The 21,868-nt window shown below is 52.3% G+C and overlaps 1 long non-coding RNA gene across 1 annotated transcript; it reads left to right on the forward strand.

Annotated features, from left to right (window-relative positions):
- The first annotated feature begins 861 nt into the window (after positions 1–861).
- LOC127029002 (uncharacterized) lies at positions 862–8,646 on the forward strand. The gene is made up of 3 exons (XR_007768106.1): positions 862–967; positions 1,961–2,075; positions 7,939–8,646. It is a non-coding gene; the product is annotated as an uncharacterized LOC127029002 (long non-coding RNA).
- The last annotated feature ends 13,222 nt before the right edge of the window (positions 8,647–21,868 follow it).

Here is a 21,868-nt window from a genome sequence, read left to right on the forward strand (position 1 = left end):
CCCAGCTCTTCCAGGTACAATAGCCTCGGTTTTAGCGAGATTCAGCACAAGTTACCGTTGCGCCCTCAAAAGAAGAGAACACCCATGGTTTCCACTTTGTTGTACGTCCTTTCCCAGGTTGGCAGAAGCCCTCCTGGCCACACTTCCCTACCAACCCGTGCCTGTTGTAACTACTAGCCAAACTGCCATAAAGTTACCCCGTTAAATTCAGCCCTGAGGAAAGGCCGTGCTCTTTGCGGCAACCCCTCGGACAGCTGGGGTTTGCTCCCGGGTTTTCCTCTGGGCTGTTCTACACTCGGCACTGCCAAAGGACACGTCTGTGGGGTGAAAGATCAAAAGCTGGGAAATACCAGAATGCGGAAACTTTACAGAGGTGTTTCTGGAGGAACTGAAGATCCAGTTCTGCAAGAAGCTGAAGCAAACCCTGCACGTCAGGGGGAGGGTTTTAAGTAGTATTTAAGTAGGTGAGGGGCTGTCGGGGCTGGGTGGGGCTGCGCAGGGATTCCCTGCACTGGGCTTGCCTTCCCTGCCCGTCCCATCCCTGCCTTGCCCTGCCCTGTCAGGCTTTGCCCCCGGGGCCGGTCCCTGGGGCAGGCTCTGCCTTGGTCGCCGCTTTCTCTCCCCTCTCCCTGCTCCTACCGGAGCTGCAGATGGGCGCTGCCTGGTGGGAAGCCCAGCCGGGCTGCTCTCGCCTCTGGCCGGGGCTGCTGCCGCCCCCCTTCCCCCGGGGCTCCCTCCCCTCCCCTCCCCTCCCCTGCCCTCCCCTCTCCCCGGTGGCGGGCGCACGCGCGGCTTCGGGAAGCTTCGGGCGGTAACGGCCGGCGCGAGAGGAGGGGGGGCGTTGAAGGCAACGGCCGCCGCCGCGGGGCGCTGCGTGTGGAGCTGCCGGCGGGCCGGAGCGGCGCAGCCCTGAGGAGGAGGGCGTTTTCGGGGAGGACGGCCAGGGGAGCGGAGACATTGCCCCGAGGTATTGGCGAGGGGAGAAAGCCGCTTTCCTCCGGGAAGCAGGTGGCGGGCAGCCTGCCTAGAGGTCCGGAGCCGGTGCCCGGCCCTGCCGTGAGGAGCCGGTGCTGCAGCAGGCACCGAGTGTGCTCCAGGCTGTGGAACATGGGTGTCACACTGCGTGTTTGAAGCCGGAGGTCCCAGCAGTTCAGAGGCTGAGCACTGGAGTCGGAGGCTGGGGACCTCAGGTGCTGCCTCTTTCCACCTCAACAGAGATCATTAACGCCCCCCCCCATCCCCCCCCCCCCCCCCCCCCCCCGCCTTGGCATTGGGAAGCTAATAGAGTTGGTTATGGTTGTAGTATTGCCACAAGGGGCAGGTAAGAAGGTTCATAAATGCAAGCACGCTCAAAACCTTTCCTTCAGACAGAATTATTTGCGTGGAACAAACGAAGCCTGGCCCAGGCACTGAGCTACAGCTGGGGGGTGGGGGGGCAGAAAGCGGCCAAGGGCTTTGTGCTCGGGGAGCTCCAGTCGTCCTGTGCTGGACGTGGGGAGAAGGGTCCTGGCTTGGGAAATACGTACGTCTACATATCTATGTATGGGAAATATGATGTCCGGTCAGGTACATCACCCCTGAGCCAAGCAGGAGCTGCCTGAGCAGGCTTCATGCTGGCGCTGCCCAGCTTTGCGGTGCTTGACTGAAAAGGTGGAGTGCTCTTTTCAGAGCAGTGTTGCAAATGTGCCTTTGCTGGTGGTGTGAGTGCCTGTTGCTCTTCCATCCCTGCTGCTCACGAGGGGAGGAGGGGACTTGCTTTCAGAGAGGCCCCCCTGCCCTCATGCTTGTGAAAGTCTTGTCGAGTCTAGTCTAAAGTGCGCTGGCTTGCACATTGCTTTCCCTGCTGAGTACCCACTTGCAGAATTGGCTGCATTCTGGTGTTTGGCAGCCCCAAAATGAGTCTCTCTGCTTTTATTGTTCTTCTATGTCGCAGTGTAGTAATGCTGCTTGTCTCTTGCAGCATCTTCTGACAAGCTTGAAACTAAGTTGAGGAGACTAGAGCGGACTGGTGACCAAGTCGGCTTCTCTGCGATCCACAGCGGGGACCCGTTCTTAGATGACTTTCAGGCTTGATGGTAAGAGACTCAAGTTGCAAAGAAAGAGTATTCTGGAGGTGAAAAGTTGAACGGAAGCAAAACGTGGTAGAAACGAGTACCTCGCTTAGTTGGCACCTAGTCCAGATTTCACAAGCTAGTGTAGCAGTAGCTTGTGTTCACGCTTAGTGATGGTGCAGGATGCTTTGACCTGACTGAAAGCCAAGTGTAGCCTGTGCTCCCTTCTCCTAGCTTTTCCTATATAGGCATCCTCCAAGTACCGGTACCTCCACCTTCTGTCTGTCTGTCTGTCTGTCTGACAGGTCTCTTTGCACCCAGCCGCACGAAATGGGGCCATTTAGCAGCAGCACCTCGGATTATTGTAGAATAGCCTTTGCTTTGAAATGCATTACTTCTTGCTAGGAAGTGGGAAACGGCCAAGGCCAAAATACCTTCCACTTGACGCATTTTATAAAAATTCATCTTTGTTCTTAGATCAGCCTCTTCTGTCCGAGGCTTACTGCATTCCTGAAGGGCAGTCTCCTTGGTTCCTTCCTCTCTGCCTTCCCAAGGTGAATTCACTTGGTAGGGGGGAGGGATTCCCCTTTCTGCTTGGTACATACAGTGTCCTGTCTGGTGCTTGTGGTAGCATCTTGCATTTGGGAACAGCAAGCGAGGAACATTTGTTCCCTGTGGGGAGGCCAGTAGCAAGGTTTGCAGTTGTTGTGGACCCTCGCAGAGCAATATCGCACCCGAGTCATCCTGAGATAGCTGTCCCGGGTAAACATGCTTTCCCTTTGCTGTAGGTGGCGCTCTGTGCTTGAAGCGTAGTCCTACTCGCCGTTATATTTAAATGGGCATGTTTTTGTGAATGCTGTTTCTATCAAAGCACTGATACTTTATAAGTCTGTAAACATTGATATCTGTATGTAGATTTCTATAAAATATATGCAAAGACTTTTCTATTTAGCCCGGAAGGGGGATGTCTCTGTATCAGATACTGCGCAAGAGTCTGACCAGTTCATTGAGTTCCTGGGTGCCCTCCACAACAGAATGAAAGCCAGTTTAGCTGAATGTGATTCCTTTTTCCTCCTGGGGGAGAGAAAGGGAGGGGGAGGAACTTGAGCTGAACATGGCCAGCTTTCCCCAGGAGGAGCTGTCCTGTGTCTTCTCACGTGCCTGCCAGCCCTGTGCTTTCTAGAACTGTTTTACTTGCCCCTAACTGGCCTCAGATGGCTTCGGATGGGAAGACCTAGCCTTTAAACTTAGCCTTCCTTTCTGTTACCTGTCTGAAATGGCTTTAGTGTGCCCCAGGCTTGGCATGCTTGAGCTCTGTAGAAGTGATGGAAGGTAAGGGTTGCTGTCTCCAGCAGCTCCCCTGATGGCCTAGGAGCAAGTGTAGTGCTCTGCAAGCACTTTTGTAGAGCTCTTAACATAAGCAGTGGCCAGTGATGAACTGGGAGAATACTGGAGTGAAAGGAGAAATCTCTGGGGATTCGCAGAATGGGGTAGGGCAGGCGAGTCCTCCCGATGCCATCGGGTCGGATTTCCTGCTCAGAGCAGGTCCAGTCAGATCATGTTGCTCCAGGCTGTGTCCAGTCACGTTTGGGGTATCTCCAAGGATGGAGATTCAGCATCATCCCTAGGCAACTTGTTCCAGTGCTTGGTCGCCCTCGTGGTGAGCAAGTTTCTTTGTCTTGAGTCAGAATCTGCAACTTGTCTGTTGCCCCTTGTCTGTCCAGTGTGCCCCTCAAGAAGAGTCTGGCTTTGTTTCCTCCAGTGAGGGAGAGAAGTAGGAGTGAGAAGTGAGGCAAACAGCCCCCCAAAACACAGACCCACCCCCCCACACCCACCCCCCTGCCCGCGTACCCCCACCCCATGTAGCATCTTCTCTAGCTTTTCCCCTGTCCTTTGCCAGTAGGTTCCCTTCCTGTTGAACAGTGGCTTGCATGTCCCTTAGCCTTCCTTCTGCTTCCGGTAGCCTTCCAGAAGCCCTTCTTGTTGTCCTTCATCTCTTCCTAGTTTGCCTCCAGCTACGCTGTGGCTTTCCAAAATCCGTCCCTGCGTGCTTGCGCAATGTGTCTCTGTTCCTCCCGGGTATCCCATCTCTGCCTGCGCCTTGGGTGTTCTTCCTTTTTTGCATTTGACCTGGGTCAGGAGTTTCCTGTCCATCAGTGCTGGCCTTCTGCTACTTGGGATCAACTCTGTGTTTTGGCACGGACCCTTCTGGTGTCTGGGGAGGTGGAGGCTGTTGTCCTTGAAGTTCAAGCAGTTGCCCCGGGCCCCTTTGCCCTCCCGGCCAGTCTCCCGTTGGCTCCTGCCTAGAAGCTCTTCAGGAAGCGGCAGTCTGCTCTGCTGAAGTCCAGCATTGCGATTGTGCTGTTTTGCTCACTTCCCTCAGGTTTTTAAATTCTACAGCTGAATGGTGGCTGCAGCCAAGCGTGCCCTTGACCTTTGCATCCTTGGTCAGTTTTTTCCTTGTCTGTGGACAAGGAGTCCAGCGGAGGGTAGAGACTGGTGCCCCGTCATTCTGCTTTCCCACGTGGGGTGTGAGACGATGTTGCTCCAAGGCTGCTGTCCCCTGGACACCTCCTCGCTGCCCCCTGCCCGCTGCCTGCAGAGTCTGAGAAGCCCGTGCTGGTGTATGTGGTTGCAGGCCTTCCTCGTTGGATTAGCCAACCTGCTAGCAGAGACTCTCTTGCCCGCTCAGTCAAGGAGGCCCTGTCCCTGGGCCAGCAGTCCTTGTTCCTTGTGTTCCTCAGGGAAGGGTCCTGTGGTCATAGCAGCCAAAGCCCTGACTGTGCCACCAGCCCGATGGTGCTAAACAGCAGGATGTGTTCGCTCCTATTTGAGCCTTCCTGAGGAGACCACTGCCAGGGCCCCGGGCTCTTCCCCCTGGGTGGTGCTTGATGTGATGGGGAGGAGGGCCTGATGAGCCTCATCAGCCTCCCTGGAGCATCGTGGACGTGAGCAGGCAGCGAGCTGCAAGCCACTGGAGACTTCAGGTGAGGTTGGCAAAAGGGTGCCTCTAGCTAGCTGCAAGAGGGGGGCTCTGATAACTGCCAGCCTCCTGGCAGCCTTGCCTCGCCTCACCCTTCTGCCCGTGCTCTACAAAGAGGACCTTGCCTGTGTACAGGCAGGAGCACCCCACCTTCCCCTGCCTTTCGGGGTCTGTTGTACAGATGAGCAGTGTATGTTCTAAGCCTATATTCCACATACAGGCAGAAGAGCCCCGTCCTTACTACCCGTGTGCACCAAGTCTTTGCTCTGCAAAGAGAAAATCCTCACCTCCCCAGTTTGTGTGCTTCTATCGGCAGAGTGTGCCTGATGTACAGAGAGACCCCCCGCTTCAGCCCCCAGCCTCCCCAGATTTCACATGGGGGTGGGTGGAAAAGCCCTGCCTCACCTGGCCCGTCTCTGCTCTGTAACCAGCCTACATTCTGCGTCCTGACAGGAAGGTGGTGTGCGGTGCTCTCCATATCTGTTCTCCATACAGCCATTTTATAGTCTGTATGGTGAGAGAAAGGTGTTGCCCCACCTCACCCTTCTGTTGTTTTCTGTTCTCTGTACAGCCAGTGTACCCCGTATAAGCAGACCAAAAAGGCCTGCCTTGGTGCTATCTTGGTGCTATGACTCGATGGAAGAGACCTGCTTTGCCTGCATACAGTCTATCTACAGATGAAATATAGTCTATATCCAGAGACAAAAGCCTCACCGTCTCTTTTCTGATAGGCAGAGTATATCCTGGTATACGCTACATACTGAGAAAGCAAGCCTGGCTTTGCCTGTCTGTGTGTAGTCTTGAGGAAGACAGTATGTAGTCTGTAAGGGACAGAAAAGCTTCCCCTTGTTGTTGGCGTGTTGTGTGTACGCAGATGGTAGATCCTAGCTGTAGAGGTAGGTGAGGCACTGCTTTTCTATGGATGTGTTTTATATTTAGCCCGTATATTCTCTGTGCAGACAGAAAAGCCTCTTGTCACCTTGCCTGCCTTTATTCCGCGTATGCATAGGCTGTATTCTAAAGAAAAGACTGAAAAGCCTTCCTCTCCTATTGCATATATTCTACAGAGGTAAACCAAATCCTCTCTTCAGCCCTGTGTGTATTTGGTAGCTAGGATCTCTTGCGTGTACAGACAGAAAAGCATGACTGGTCTTCTCTAGTCTTCTATGGGAAGAGGCTATCTTCTCTAAGCAGAGAAGACCTGCCTCATCTCTTTGTATCTACTCTACATACAGATAGTACATATTCTCTATAATGGCAATACGTGAGCTCTGTACAGACAGAAAAACCATGCCTTGCCTCTCTTTCTGTGTAAGCCTGCGTGTAAAGTATGTGTATCCATGTGCATGTGTTCCAAGTCAGGACAGCATACGCGCCACACCCAGAGAGAAATGCCCTTTCTCCCTTGGCCTTGACAATGTCTGTGTTCCACGTAGAGACGGTACCTATTCAACATAAAGACATCGACATTCATATTCAGCATAAAGACGTAAAGCGTAACTTCCCCTCACCTGTCTGTCCGTTTTGTGTAGTACATGTGCAATTGACAAATTGTATGTCTATTCTGTATGTGCTATGTATGTGTTCTGTGTAGCGAGTGCATCTACGGAGAGAAAACGGTGGTTGTGCATCCTGTGCCCGTATACTTTTTTATGCGTAGATAATGTATGTTCTGACTACAGAGAGAAAAAAACCCTCAGCGAGATGAGATCAGCTGAGGCTTCTCTTCCTGGCGATAGATTCTATAGCGTCTGTGGATGTTCTGTATAGACGGTGCGTGGGGGTGTGTGTATCTATATTCTCGAAAGACATATCTTGACATGTATCTCTATATGTCTATCCGTATCTATTCTGCTTATACTTGCTGCATGTTTTCTGTATATATTATATGCCTAGAAAGATATCTAGATGGTGTCCTAGCTGTCTATATTTTATATCCGGACAGAAATTGCCTCCCTCGGGCAATGCAGGACTTGTTCTGTCGGTAGAATATACACAACGTACAGATAATATAAATGAAATGAAGAAAGCTTCAGCTAAGCAAGGTGAGGCTTTTTTGTTTCCATGTAAAGTACATACTCTCTTGTTGATGCCCTGTTCACAGCTGCAGAAACCTCAGCCAGACTCTTTGGAGTGTAGACAGTAAACGTACTGTCGAGTTCTATTCAACATACAGATGGAAAGCGGGGACATAGTCGAAACCCTTTTGTCTGTCCTCCACGTCTCTGCTGTGTGTCTTCTAGCTTCAGCCTGGGGAGCTCAGCTGAGTCTTCTGTGCTGCCACAGATGTGGACTTTGTGCTGCTTTTGTATCTCTTGGGTAGCGGGTGAACAGCGAGGGCGAGGTGAGAGTGAGCAGAGGAGCAGAGGAGTGGCTCCCGGGTGAAACGGGAGCTCTCCAGGTGGTCATTTGAAGGGACTGAGGGGAATGTTTTGGGGGCCACCTCGTATCTCAGCCAGAAAGGGCCTTCTGTGAGTTGCAGGTTTCTTCAATGGCAGAGAAATGGGTTGTGCCCCTGCGCAGGTGCCACCTGTGAAGGATGAAAGCTCTCCAGGAAGCATTAAGAGGAGTTGACTGCAGAGCTGACTAATCCCTGTGCAATAAATAGCAGGGGTCTGGGAAGAGGTGGAGCATTTGTGTCCCCATGAGGTGTACTCTGGCTACACGCAGGCAGCATTTCTGTTGTGGGAATGTGCAGCGTGGTTGTTTGGCACAGGAAGACGAGGGAGAAATGAGGGATTTCCCAGGAAGCCCTAGGAGATGATGAAATGGGATGCATTCAAGGACTTTCACAGGACTTGCTAGGAATGAGTGTCTCTAGGAGATTGACGGGAATGTTGTACGGTTGTTGGCTAGGAATTTGCGAACGGCAATAAAACTAACTATTCCGCTGCTGTTTTCTAGGATTGCCCACAATCTAGGATTGCCCATGTTTTGAAGCGTGTGAGGAGCGCATCACCGTACGGCCTTGGAGGAGTGCTTCGCTGCCTGGTTCTTTTGGAGCACTTCATCGTTTGGCTTTTCCAGAGTGTTTCATTGTGTGGCTTTTCTTTGGAGTGCCAAAATGCCCGGTGTAGCGAACTGGGAGTGTAGCGGAGTGCATCACCGCGTCGCCCTGGAGGAGTGCATCAGCATTTGGTATTTTGGGAGCTGTTTGCTGTTTGTTTGTTTTTTGGGAGCTCTCCATCCCAGCCCTTTTTTGGAGCCTTCTGGGCCTCGGTTGTTTGGAACTCTCTACCCCAGGATTTTTGGGAGCACTCCAGCCTGGAGATTTTTTAGATCTCTCCACCGTGTTTTTTTTCGGAGCACTTCACTGTTTGGATATTTTGGAGCTCTCCAGCGCGGGGTTTTTTGGGAGCTCTCCACCGTGGGGTTTTTTGGGAGCTCTCCACCCCGGGGCTCTTTGGAGCACTTCACCATTTTGATTTTGAGAGCCCTTTCAGGTTTGGTTTTTTTGTCTGGAATTCTACAACATCTGGCGTTTTTGGAGTGCTTCACTGCACCGCCCTGCTGGAGTGCTTCACCGCCACCCGGCCGGAGTGCTTCACCGCGTGGCCCTGGAGGAGTGCATCAGCATTTAGCTTTGTGGGAGCCGTTCACCATTTGGTTTTTTGGAGCTCTGGGCCGCGGGGCTTTTTTGGAGCCTGCCATCGCCTGGGTTTTTTGGAGCACTGTACCCTGGAGCTGTTTGGGAGCGCTCCACGCCTATGCTTTTTCGGACCTCTCCACCCTGGGGCTTTTTCAAAGCGTTTGACCAGTTGGGTATTTTGAGAGCTTCACCCCGGTGCTTTTTTGGAGGTGTCCACCCAGAGATTTTTAGGGCTGCTTCCCCCTGGGGGGTTTTGTCAGCTCTCCACCTGGGTGCTTTTTTGGAGGTCTGCAGCCTGGGGCTTTTTGGAGAGCTTCACCATATTTTTTTGAGGGAGACCTTGGAGGCCTTGCGGCCTTGGAGGACTGCATGACTGCATGTCCCTTGAGGAGCGGATCAGCATCTGGCTTTTTGGGAGCCGTCACTGTTTGTTTTTTGGGAGCTCTTCACCCCAGGGCATTTTTGGAGCATTCTCTCAAGTGAGCTTTTGGGGAGGTGTCTACCCTCGGGCTTTTGGGGGGCTGTCCACCCCGGGGCTTTTTGGGAGCTCTCCACCCAAGGGCTTTTTGGAGCGCTTCACCATTTTGCTTTTTGAGAGCCCTCTAAGATTTGATTTTCTTATCTGGAATTCTACAATGCCTGGCACTTTTGGAGTGCTTAACCGCCTGGCCCCGGAGGAGTTCTTCACCATCCTACTCCAGAGGAGTCCTCATCGCGCCGCCCTGGAGGAGTGCATCAACTACCCACCTTGGAGGAGTGCATCACCTGGCAGAGCTCGTGGATTACATCAGGGTTTGTTTTTTTGGGAGCTGTTCACCTCTTTTTTTCTTTTTGTACCTCTCCGGCATGGGTTTTTTTGGGAGCAGTCCCCTGTGGGACACTTTTGGAGCTCTCCACAGTGGTGCTTTTTGGAAGCTCTCCGCCCTGGGGCTTTTGAAGGGCTCACCATCTTAGGGCTTTTTGAAGCGCTTCACCATTTTTCTTTTTGGGAGCGCTGAGAGGATCGATTTCTTTCTGGAAGTCTACAACACGTGGATTTTTTGGATTACTTCAGCGCGTGCCCCGAGGAGTACTTCACCACGTTGCCCGGAGGAGTGCTTCACCGCACAGCCTTGAGGAGTCCTTCTCCGCTCAGCCTTTGAGGAGTGCATCAACTACCCACCTTGGAGGAGTGCATCACCTGGCAGAGCTCGTGGATTACATCAGGGTTTTTTTTTTTGGCAGGTGTTCAGCACTGTTTTTTTCGTACCTCTCCAGCATGGGTTTTTTTGGGAGCTGTGCACCCGGGAATCTTTTGGAGCTCTCCACATGGTGCTTTCTGGAAGCTCTCCACCCTGTGGCTTTTTAAGAGCTCTCCACCTTCGGGCTTTTTGAGAGCTCTCCCATTTTCCTTTTTTGGAGCCCTTGCGGGATTGTTTTTTTCCTGGAATTCTACCGCCGCTGGAATGTTTGGATTACTCACTGCGCGTCCTGGAGGAGTGCTTCCTTACGCTGCCCCGGAGGAGTGCTTCAGCGCACAGCCTTGGAGGAGTCCTTCTCCGCTCAGCCTTTGAGGAGTGCATCAACTACCCACCTTGGAGGAGTGCATCACCTGGCAGAGCTCGCGGATTACATCAGGGTTTGTTTTTTTGGGAGCTGTTCACCACTTTTTCTTTTTCGTACCTCTCCACCTGGAGCTTTTTGAGAGCTCTCCACCTTGGGCTTTTTGAAGCCTTCATCTTTTTTTTTTTTTTTTTTTTGAAGCCTTCACATTTTTTTTTTGCGAGCGCTGGAGGATGTTTTTTTCTGGAAGTCTACCACCTGGATTTTTGGATTACTTCAGCGCGTGCCCGGAGGAGTGCTTCACTCACGTTGCCCGGAGGAGTGCTTCAGCGCACAGCCTTGGAGGAGTCCTTCTCCGCTCAGCCTTTGAGGAGTGCATCAACTACCCACCTTGGAGGAGTGCATCACCTGGCAGAGCTCGCGGATTACATCAGGGTTTGTTTTTTTGGGAGCTGTTCACCACTTTTTTTTTTTTTTGTACCTCTCCGCATGGGTTTTTTGGGAGCAGTCCCCTGTGGACACTTTTGGAGCTCTCCACAGTGGTGCTTTTTGGAAGCTCTCCCCCTGTGGCTTTTTAAGAGCTCTCCACCTTCGGGCTTTTTGAGAGCTCTCCCCATTTTCCTTTTTTGGAGCCCTTGCGGGATTGTTTTTTCCTGGAATTCTACCACGCTGGAATGTTTGGATTACTCACTGCGCGTCCTGGAGGAGTGCTTCCTACGCTGCCCCGGAGGAGTGCTTCAGCGCACAGCCTTGGAGGAGTCCTTCTCCGCTCAGCCTTTGAGGAGTGCATCAACTACCCACCTTGGAGGAGTGCATCACCTGGCAGAGCTCGCGGATTACATCAGGGTTTGTTTTTTTGGGAGCTGTTCACCACTTTTTCTTTTTCGTACCTCTCCACCTGAGAGCTTTTTGAGAGCTCTCCACCTTAGGGCTTTTGAAGCACTTCATCTTTTTTTTTTTTTTTTTTTTTTTTTTTTAGGAGCCCTTGCAGGATTGTTTTTTCCCTGGAATTCTACCACAGCTGGAATGTTTGGATTGTTCACTGCGCGTCCTCGGAGGAATGCTTCCTCACGCTGCCCAGGAGGAGTGCGTCACTGCGCGAGCTGGAGGTGTGCTTCAGCGCACAGCCTTGGAGGAGTCCTTCTCCGCTCAGCCTTTGAGGAGTGCATCAACTACCCACCTTGGAGGAGTGCATCACCTGGCAGAGCTCGCGGATTACATCAGGGTTTGTTTTTTTGGGAGCTGTTCACCTCTTTTTTTCTTTTTGTACCTCTCCGGCATGGGTTTTTTTGGGAGCAGTCCCCTGTGGGACACTTTTGGAGCTCTCCACAGTGGTGCTTTTTGGAAGCTCTCCGCCCTGGGCTTTTGAAGGGCTCTCCACCTGAGGGCTTTTTGAAGCGCTTCACCATTTTTCTTTTTGGCGAGCGCTGAGAGGATCGATTTCTTTCTGGAAGTCTACAACACGTGGATTTTTTGGATTACTTCAGCGCGGTGCCCCCGAGGAGTACTTCACCACGTTGCCCCGGAGGAGTGCTTCAGCGCACAGCCTTGGAGGAGTCCTTCTCCGCTCAGCCTTTGAGGAGTGCATCAACTACCCACCTTGGAGGAGTGCATCACCTGGCAGAGCTCGTGGATTACATCCGGGTTTGTTTTTTTGGCAGCTGTTCAGCACTGTTTTTTTCGTACCTCTCCAGCATGGGTTTTTTTGGGAGCTGTGCACCCGGGAATCTTTTGGAGCTCTCCACACTGGTGCTTTCTGGAAGCTCTCCACCCTGTGGCTTTTTAAGAGCTCTCCACCTTCGGGCTTTTTGAGAGCTCTCCCCATTTTCCTTTTTTGGAGCCCTTGCGGGATTGTTTTTTTCCTGGAATTCTACCGCCGCTGGAATGTTTGGATTACTCACTGCGCGTCCTGGAGGAGTGCTTCCTTACGCTGCCCCGGAGGAGTGCTTCAGCGCACAGCCTTGGAGGAGTCCTTCTCCGCTCAGCCTTTGAGGAGTGCATCAACTACCCACCTTGGAGGAGTGCATCACCTGGCAGAGCTCGCGGATTACATCAGGGTTTGTTTTTTTGGGAGCTGTTCACCTCTTTTTTTCTTTTTGTACCTCTCCGGCATGGGTTTTTTTGGGAGCAGTCCCCTGTGGGACACTTTTGGAGCTCTCCACAGTGGTGCTTTTTGGAAGCTCTCCGCCCTGGGGCTTTTTAAGGGCTCTCCACCTTAGGGCTTTTTGAAGCGCTTCACCATTTTTCTTTTTGGCGAGCGCTGAGAGGATCGATTTCTTTCTGGAAGTCTACAACACCTGGATTTTTTGGATTACTTCAGCGCGGTGCCCCCGAGGAGTACTTCACCACGTTGCCCCGGAGGAGTGCTTCAGCGCACAGCCTTGGAGGAGTCCTTCTCCGCTCAGCCTTTGAGGAGTGCATCAACTACCCACCTTGGAGGAGTGCATCACCTGGCAGAGCTCGTGGATTACATCAGGGTTTGTTTTTTTGGAGCTGTTCAGCACTTTTTTTTTTTTGTACCTCTCCAGCATGGGTTTTTTTGGGAGCTGTGCACCCTGGGACATCTTTTGGAGCTCTCCACAGTGGTGCTTTCTGGAAGCTCTCCACCCTGTGGCTTTTTAAGAGCTCTCCACCTTCGGGCTTTTTGAGAGCTCTCCCCATTTTTCCTTTTTTGGAGCCCTTGCGGGATTGTTTTTTTCCTGGAATTCTACCGCCGCTGGAATGTTTGGATTACTCACTGCGCGTCCTCGGAGGAGTGCTTCCTCACGCTGCCCCGGAGGAGTGCTTCAGCGCACAGCCTTGGAGGAGTCCTTCTCCGCTCAGCCTTTGAGGAGTGCATCAACTACCCACCTTGGAGGAGTGCATCACCTGGCAGAGCTCGCGGATTACATCAGGGTTTGTTTTTTGGGAGCTGTTCACCTCTTTTTTTCTTTTTGTACCTCTCCGGCATGGGTTTTTTTGGGAGCAGTCCCCTGTGGGACACTTTTGGAGCTCTCCACAGTGGTGCTTTTGGAAGCTCTCCGCCCTGGGCTTTTTAAGGGCTCTCCACCTTAGGGCTTTTTGAAGCGCTTCACCATTTTTCTTTTTGGCGAGCGCTGAGAGGATCGATTTCTTTCTGGAAGTCTACAACACGCTGGATTTTTGGATTACTTCAGCGCGGTGCCCCGAGGAGTACTTCACCACGTTGCCCCGGAGGAGTGCTTCAGCGCACAGCCTTGGAGGAGTCCTTCTCCGCTCAGCCTTTGAGGAGTGCATCAACTACCCACCTTGGAGGAGTGCATCACCTGGCAGAGCTCGTGGAGTACATCAGGGTTTGTTTTTTTGGAGCTGTTCACACTTTTTTTTTTCGTACCTCTCCAGCATGGGTTTTTTTGGGAGCTGTGCACCCGGGAATCTTTTGGAGCTCTCCACAGTGGTGCTTTCTGGAAGCTCTCCACCCTGTGGCTTTTTAAGAGCTCTCCACCTTCGGGCTTTTTGAGAGCTCTCCCATTTTCCTTTTTTGGAGCCCTTGCGGGATTGTTTTTTTCCTGGAATTCTACCGCCGCTGGAATGTTTGGATTACTCACTGCGCGTCCTGGAGGAGTGCTTCCTACGCTGCCCCGGAGGAGTGCTTCAGCGCACAGCCTTGGAGGAGTCCTTCTCCGCTCAGCCTTTGAGGAGTGCATCAACTACCCACCTTGGAGGAGTGCATCACCTGGCAGAGCTCGCGGATTACATCAGGGTTTGTTTTTTTGGGAGCTGTTCACCTCTTTTTTTTCTTTTTGTACCTCTCCGGCATGGGTTTTTTTGGGAGCAGTCCCCTGTGGGACACTTTTGGAGCTCTCCACAGTGGTGCTTTTTGGAAGCTCTCCACCCTGGGCTTTTTAAGAGCTCTCCACCTTCGGGCTTTTTGAGAGCTCTCACCATTTTTCTTTTTTGGAGCCCTTGCGAGGATTGTTTTTTTCCTGGAATTCTACCACGCTGGATTTTTTGGATTACTCACTGCGCGTCCTGGAGGAGTGCTTCCTACGCTGCCCCGGAGGAGTGCTTCAGCGCACAGCCTTGGAGGAGTCCTTCTCCGCTCAGCCTTTGAGGAGTGCATCAACTACCCACCTTGGAGGAGTGCATCACCTGGCAGAGCTCGCGGATTACATCAGGGTTTGTTTTTTTGGGAGCTGTTCACCACTTTTTCTTTTTCGTACCTCTCCACCTGAGAGCTTTTTGAGAGCTCTCCACCTTAGGGCTTTTTGAAGCACTTCATCTTTTTTTTTTTTTTTTTTTTTTTTTTTTTAGGAGCCCTTGCAGGATTGTTTTTTCCCTGGAATTCTACCACAGCTGGAATGTTTGGATTGTTCACTGCGCGTCCTCGGAGGAATGCTTCCTCACGCTGCCCAGGAGGAGTGCGTCACTGCGCGAGCTTGGAGGTGTGCTCCACCGCACAGCCTTGGAGGAGTCCTTCTCCGCTCAGCCTTTGAGGAGTGCATCAACTACCCACCTTGGAGGAGTGCATCACCTGGCAGAGCTCGTGGATTACATCAGGGTTTGTTTTTTTGGGAGCTGTTCACCTCTTTTTTTCTTTTTGTACCTCTCCGGCATGGGTTTTTTTGGGAGCAGTCCCCTGTGGGACACTTTTGGAGCTCTCCACAGTGGTGCTTTTTGGAAGCTCTCCGCCCTGGGGCTTTTTAAGGGCTCTCCACCTGAGGGCTTTTTGAAGCGCTTCACCATTTTTCTTTTTGGCGAGCGCTGAGAGGATCGATTTCTTTCTGGAAGTCTACAACACGTGGATTTTTTGGATTACTTCAGCGCGGTGCCCCCGAGGAGTACTTCACCACGTTGCCCCGGAGGAGTGCTTCAGCGCACAGCCTTGGAGGAGTCCTTCTCCGCTCAGCCTTTGAGGAGTGCATCAACTACCCACCTTGGAGGAGTGCATCACCTGGCAGAGCTCGTGGATTACATCAGGTTTGGTTTTTTGGGAGCTGTTCACCACTTTTTTTTTTCGTACCTCTGCAGCGCAGGGCTTTTTGGGAGCTCTCCACCCTGTGGACATTTTTGGAGCTCTCCACACTGGTGCTTTTGGAAGCTCTCCGCCCTGGGCTTTTTAAGGCTCTCCACCTTAGGGCCTTTTGAAGAGCTTCACCAGTTTTTTTTTTTTGGCAAGCCCTTAAAGGATAGATTTCTTTTTGGAACACCTGGATTTTTTGGATTGCTTCAGCGCGGTGCCCCAGAGGAGTGCTTTCTGATGAAAAGACACTGCTGCAGCTTGAATATTGGACCATTATCTTTACAATGAATTGCCAGGGAACCAACTCCAGGCTGAGAATAAATGATGACTTTATTTCACAAATAGTGTCTCAGTGGTGAATAGAGTGACCTGAACCTTTTGCTGACAACTGACAGAAAAACATATAATGAATATGTTCTTTATATAAATTCTTTTGAATACTTTTCCTTCATCTGTGCAAGCAGATGAGCTTGCACATCTGTGCAAGTAGAGAGACAGTTCATCTGCACAGCTGAGGCAGGATTTTTTGGACATGTGCTAGATTTCTGTACGGCATTCGTGACCCCAGAGTTTGTGTAGCTGGTACAGGTTGAAAAGGGTCTCATTGTAGGTGGATGACAGCTAGCTTGAGAATGGCTGGCAAACACTGCCTTTCATCTTAAACTATGAGCATAAGAAAAAGTCTGTAGGGTTTATACTCCTCCATCTTTTGATTTTCCCTTTTCTTTCTTCTTTACTCTTCACATGGGTCTGTGACCTGTGTTGTCAGTACCCCTTGGGGTTAGGTGTTCGATCTTCTTGGTATTTCGGTTTTCATCTTTCTTTCCTCTGTTGCTAATTTACCCAGACAGCTACCCACAGCCCCCTGAGATCAGCCTCTCGCATTTCTGTTCCCAGAGCACCCCCCATGCCTTGGCCAAGAGCTTCTGCTCTTTCCTCCCTCCAGCAGTGTGGTGGGTTGACCCTGGCTGGATGCCAGGTGCCCGCCAAAGCCACTCCATCACTCCCCTCCTAAGCTGGACAGGGGAGAGAAAATAGAACAAAAGGCTCATGGCTCGACACAAGGACAGGGAGATCACTCGGCAGTTACCGTCATGGGCGAGACAGACTCGACTTGGGGAGAAAAATTAGTTGAATTTATTACCAGTCAAATCAGAGCAGGATAATGAGAAATTAAAACCAAATCATAAAAAAACACCTTCCCCCCACCCCTCCCTTCTTCCCGGGCTCAACTTCACTCCCGATTTTCTCTACTTCCTCCCCCGAGTGGCGCAGGGGATGGGGAATGGGGTTGCAGTCAGTTCACCCCACGTTATTTCTGCCGCTCCTTCCTCCTCAGGGGAGGACTCCTCACGCTCTTCCCCTGCTCCAGCGTGGGGTCCCTCCCACGGGAGACAGTCCTCCACGAGCTTCTGCAACGTGAGTCCCTCCCACAGGCTACAGTTCTTCATGAACTGCTCCAGCATGGGTCCCTTCCACGGGGTGCAGTCCTTCAGGAACAGACTGCTCCAGCATGGGTCCCCTGCAGGGTCACAAGTCCTGCCAGCAAACCTGCTCCAGCGTGGGCTCCTCTTTCCATGGGTCCACAGGTCCTGCCAGGAGCCTGCTCCAGCATGGGCTTTCCACAGGGTCACAGCCTCCTTCGGGCAGCCCCCTGCTCCGGCGTGGGGTCCTCCACAGGCTGCAGGTGGATATCTGCTCCACTGTAAACCCTCCGTGGGCTGCAGGGGGACAGCCTGCCTCACCAGGGTCTTCACCACGGGCTGCAGGGGAATCTCTGCTCTGGCACCTGGAGCACCTCCTCCCCCTCCTTCTTCACTGACCTTGGTGTCTGCAGAGTTGTTTCTCTCACATATTCTCACCCCTCTCTCCGGCTGCAATTGCTACTGCGCAGGAACTTCTTCCCCTTCTTAAATGTGTTATCTCAGAGGCGCTACCGCTGTCGCTTGATGGGCTCGGCCTTTGGCCAGCGGGGGGTCTGTCTTGGAGCCGGCTGGCATTGGCTTTATCGGACATAGGGGAAGCTGCTAGCAGCTTCTCGCAGAAGCCACCCCTATAGCCCCCCCAAAACCTTGCCACACAAACCCAATACAAGCAGGAGGGTTCACTTCATTCCTGGTAGTCCCAAAAAAAGGGCAGGCTGCTTTGCCCACCTGTTTCATCCAACTTACCATAACACACCTCTTTTAACTGCTCTGTCCCCTTCTAGAAGAGCTGCTCTCTCTCTCTCTCTGCTCTCTTCTCTCTCTCTCGGTTCACAGCAAAAGCCAAGAGATACCATACCTGTATCTCTCGCTCTGCTCTTCACAGTTATGGACTGTGAATTATTGCCCTATTCTGTGAGCACAGAAATAATATAGCTCTTTATCAGCCACCTCAGATCAAGCTAAACCTTTGTCCTCTCCCTTCTGGCCTCCTCCCAGTGAATTTACGGATTCACTGCATCTTTCTCCAAGACAGAGCCAAAACGGTCTCTCCATCAGGACTGAACTCCTAAGGACAAGGATTCCTGGCCAGATGTCGGCTGGCAAAAGCTTGTGGAGTTGTAGGCTGGAGGAGACAGAGTTGTAGTAGTTCACGCTCCTGAGACTAAGTACTTTTCTGAAATCCCTTCAAATTAGGCATTTACAAAGGCTAAGAGGAAAGCTCTGTTGTAGCCCTCAGCCTCACCTGTATCTTGTAAACATGCTTACTAACAGTGGAAACTAAAAGGCCGCGATCCTGAAGAACTAATGGAGAAGATGTTAACCTGTTCTGGAACAAGGTCTTTGGTTTGTTTTAAGAAAGAATGCCAAGCGCTTTCTTCAATGAGAAACCCAGGGAAGCCCAAGAGAAGCGAAATCCACTGTGTCTGGAATGTGTTGCATGTTCTTGCGTGTGAACTGTCAGCATGACACCATGCTGTCATGTGACACCGTGCCAAGGAGTACGAAGGGAGGAAGAGGCTGTTACCTGCTGGTCTCTGTCCAAGGCACCTGCTGTGAGACCTGCTGCCCCAGATGAAACGTAAGAGTATTTGGTATACTGCTTTCTCCTGTTCTCCTCGCAAGGCATCGCACCTTTGCCTTGAAGAAGTGTCTTGCAGACATGGGGACAGGCTCCCTGCACCCCCGTTCAGGAGAGGCTATGAAGATCTGAGGAATTTTTATTAGTTTTCTTGTCTTAGTTTTCTTGTCTTTGTCATTATTCAATAAGAGTTGCACTGACACGATGTGCTCACTCCTGCATGCAATACTGAGTTCCGTACCACCTCCCTTATGTCTTCTGCCAGCTTGCATTACAACAGAGTCACAGCGCACACTGGTGTATTTGCTCCAAACGGCACCTCTCCCAGTTGGGAAGGGTTCTTCTGAAAATCTAATATGAAATGGTTAAGGCACCTCTCGGGATTTATTTTCAAGTCACTTGTGCTTCTGAATTGGTCTGAAAATGTTGGGGACCACGTGGGGTCCCCCAGGAGAGCAACAGGGGTCAGTTCAGGATAAGCCCAGCCTCAGGGTGCTACCCACAAGTCCTCCAAAAAAGAACCTCTTGTGTCACGAGACCATTTCTGGCCAACTTTCAGAGAGGTTTTCGTGTCTGCCAGGTAGGCAGGCCAGATTTAATTACTTGTGGAAAGTAAAGAGCTCAGAAACGCGTGACTTAAGTGATTCTGGAATTCACGCTAGGCGGGATTCAATCCAGCCTTTTAAATGCACAGAATGTCTACCTGCCCTTGGCACCTGCCACATCTGCAGTCCGTTCCACAGCTCAACTGCATGAGGTGTGAAGAACCACGTCCCTTTGTTTCTTTTCTATCTGCCAACTGATCATTTCCTTTAAAGCTCGCTGTTCCTTGCATTATGAGGTGCAAACTGTAACTCCTTCTTCTCCTCGTCTTCACTCATGATACCATAGATCTATTTCAAAACTGCCTCTGAATTCTCCTTCCGTAACACCTCAACTGCCTTCCTTTGCTTCATTTCAAGCCCATTCCTCCTTGTCCTGAACACGGTGCACGGGAGAAGTCAATTCCCTTTTTCTTTGCAGCATCCTTTTAGATATTTAAAGGCCCTTACACAGCTCTCTCCTGCCTTCTCTTCCTGACCTTAACAAACAACTCCATTCACCTTATGATTAATCCTTCTTCAGAGACCGTGTTTTGCAAAACCCTGATTCTTCTTAGTCGTAGTCTCCAGATGCCGTGTATCTTTCCTGAACGGTGATCCTCAGAAACGGACACTGTGTCAGCGGAGAAATAACAGGAGATGCCAGCATGACTCTGGGAGTGGTTTTCCATCAGCCGTCAGTAATTTGATCGAGACTAACCTCCATTAGCCTGCTTACAGGAACATCAGGTGAGAGGGCGTGGAGGCTTTCTGGAGTCCACATCCAGGTACCTGCCCTTGACAAGGTGTTACGCTGTCAGAGAAGGGAACTGATTTGTTGCTCCTTTCACACAGTCCCCTCTTTGTTGTCATTTTTTGTTGTGATTGCCTGAATACACGTGAACTGTTGGATAATTTCTTTCTTTGAGTATTTTTGTGGGTGGGAATGGAATTTAACTCACTGCTGAAAATAAAGTGATTTCATGTGTAAATGAAATTAATGAATTTTCAATTGGATGTAGTTTTTCTTTGCTCCTCCTCCCTCTTTTTATCAATTCTTCACCATCCTGCTGTGACAAACCATATTGCTCTGGGGACACGGTTGAACCGCATGGGGCCAGTGGGGCTGGTGCACGTTCTTGGACCACAGACACACTTCCTTTCAGAAACCAGCCTGATTGCATTCAGCACGAGCATTTGTTTTCATGATTCCTGCAGCTTTTGTTGTGCCTGTCCTCGTCTGTGTTTAGCGAGGGCCACAGTTACCAAACGGGGTCCCCTCTCCCTTGGTGTGGTCAGGCAAGAAACAAATGCCTGACCTCAGAGACGGTCATTCGTACGTCAGATGACCTCACAGTTGAGTGCCCGGCCTCACTGCTGTCCTCAGAAGGCACCTCCAGCAGTCGGGAGGAGGGGAGAGAGGTGGTGGTGCATTTCCTGTCTTCCCGCTGGGATGCTGATGCCCTAAACCCCTCTGCCACGGAGCCAGACCTGCATCTCTCTCTCAGGCGGCTGCAAGTTTTTAACCAGCCCCACCCAGCTCTTCCAGGTACAATAGCCTCGGTTTAGCGAGATTCAGCACAAGTTACCGTTGCGCCCTCAAAAGAAGAGAACACCCATGGTTTCCACTTTGTTGTACGTCCTTTCCCAGGTTGGCAGAAGCCCTCCTGGCCACACTTCCCTACCAACCCGTGCCTGTTGTAACTACTAGCCAAACTGCCATAAAGTTACCCCGTTTAAATTCAGCCCTGAGGAAAGGCCGTGCTCTTTGCGGCAACCCCTCGGACAGCTGGGGTTTGCTCCCGGGTTTTCCTCTGGGCTGTTCTACACTCGGCACTGCCAAAGGACACGTCTGTGGGGTGAAAGATCAAAAGCTGAGGAATACCAGACAGTGCGGAAGCTTCTGCAGTAGGGGTTTGTCTGGAGGAACTGAAGATCCCAGTTCTGCCAAGAAGCTGTGAGCAAACGCCTGCAGCGTTCAGGGGAGGGTTTAGCCTAGTATTTAAGTAGGTGAGGGGCTGTCGGGGCATGGTGGGGCTGCGCAGGGATTCCCTGCACTGGGCTTGCCTTCCCTGCCCGTCCCCATCCCTGCCTCTTGCCCTGCCCTGTCAGGCTTGCCCCCGGGGCCGGTCCCTGGGCAGGCTCTGCCTTTGGTCGCCCGCTTTCTCTCACCTCTCCCTGCTCCTACCGGAGCTGCAGATGGGCGCTGCCTGGTGGGAAATGCCCAGCCGGGCCTGCTCTCGCCTCTGGCCGGGCTGCTTGCCGCCCCCCTTCCCCCGGGGCTTCCCTCCCCTCCCTTCCCCTCCCCTCCCCCCCCCCCTGCCCTCCCCTCTCCCCGGTGGCGGGCGCACGCGCCGGCTTCGGGAAGCTTCGGGCCCTGGTAACGGCCGGCGCGGAGGAGGGGGGGCGTTGAAGCAACGGCCGCCGCCGCGGGCGCTGCGTGTGGAGCTGCCGGCGGGCCGGAGCGGCGCAAGCCCTGAGAGGAGGGCGTTTTCGGGAGGACGGGCCAGAGGGAGCGGAGACATTGCCCCGAGGTTATTGGCGAGGGGGAGAAAAAGCCGCTTTCCTCCGGGAAGCAGGTGCGGGCAGCCTGCCTAGAGGTCCGGAGCCGGTGCCCGGCCCTGCCGTGAGGAGCCGGTGCTGCAGCAGCACCGAGTGTGCTCCAGGCTGTGGAACATGGGTGTCACACTGCGTGTTTGAAGCCGGAGGTCCAGCAGTTCAGAGGCTGAGCACTGGAGTCGGAGGCTGGGGACCTCAGGTGCTGCCTCTTTCCACCTCAACAGAGATCATTACAAGCGCCCCCCCCATCCCCGCCCCCCCCCCCCCCACCCCCGCTCTTGGCATTGGGAAGCTAATAGAGTTGGTTATGGTTGTAGTATTGCCACAAGGGCAGTAAGAAGGTTCATAAATGCAAGCACGCTCAAAACCTTTCCTTCAGACAGAATTATTTGCGTGGAACAAACGAAGCCTGGCCCAGGCACTGAGCTACAGCTGGGGGGGTGGGGGCAGAAAGCGGCCAAGGGCTTTGTGCTCGGGGAGCTCCAGTCGTCCTGTGCTGGACGTGGGGAGAAGGGTTCCTGGCTTGGGAAATACGTACGTCGTACATATCTATGTATGGGAAATATGATGTCCGGT

This window comes from Gymnogyps californianus, unplaced genomic scaffold (genome assembly GCF_018139145.2).
Source record: "Gymnogyps californianus isolate 813 unplaced genomic scaffold, ASM1813914v2 HiC_scaffold_59, whole genome shotgun sequence".
Lineage (NCBI taxonomy): Eukaryota > Metazoa > Chordata > Aves > Accipitriformes > Cathartidae > Gymnogyps > Gymnogyps californianus.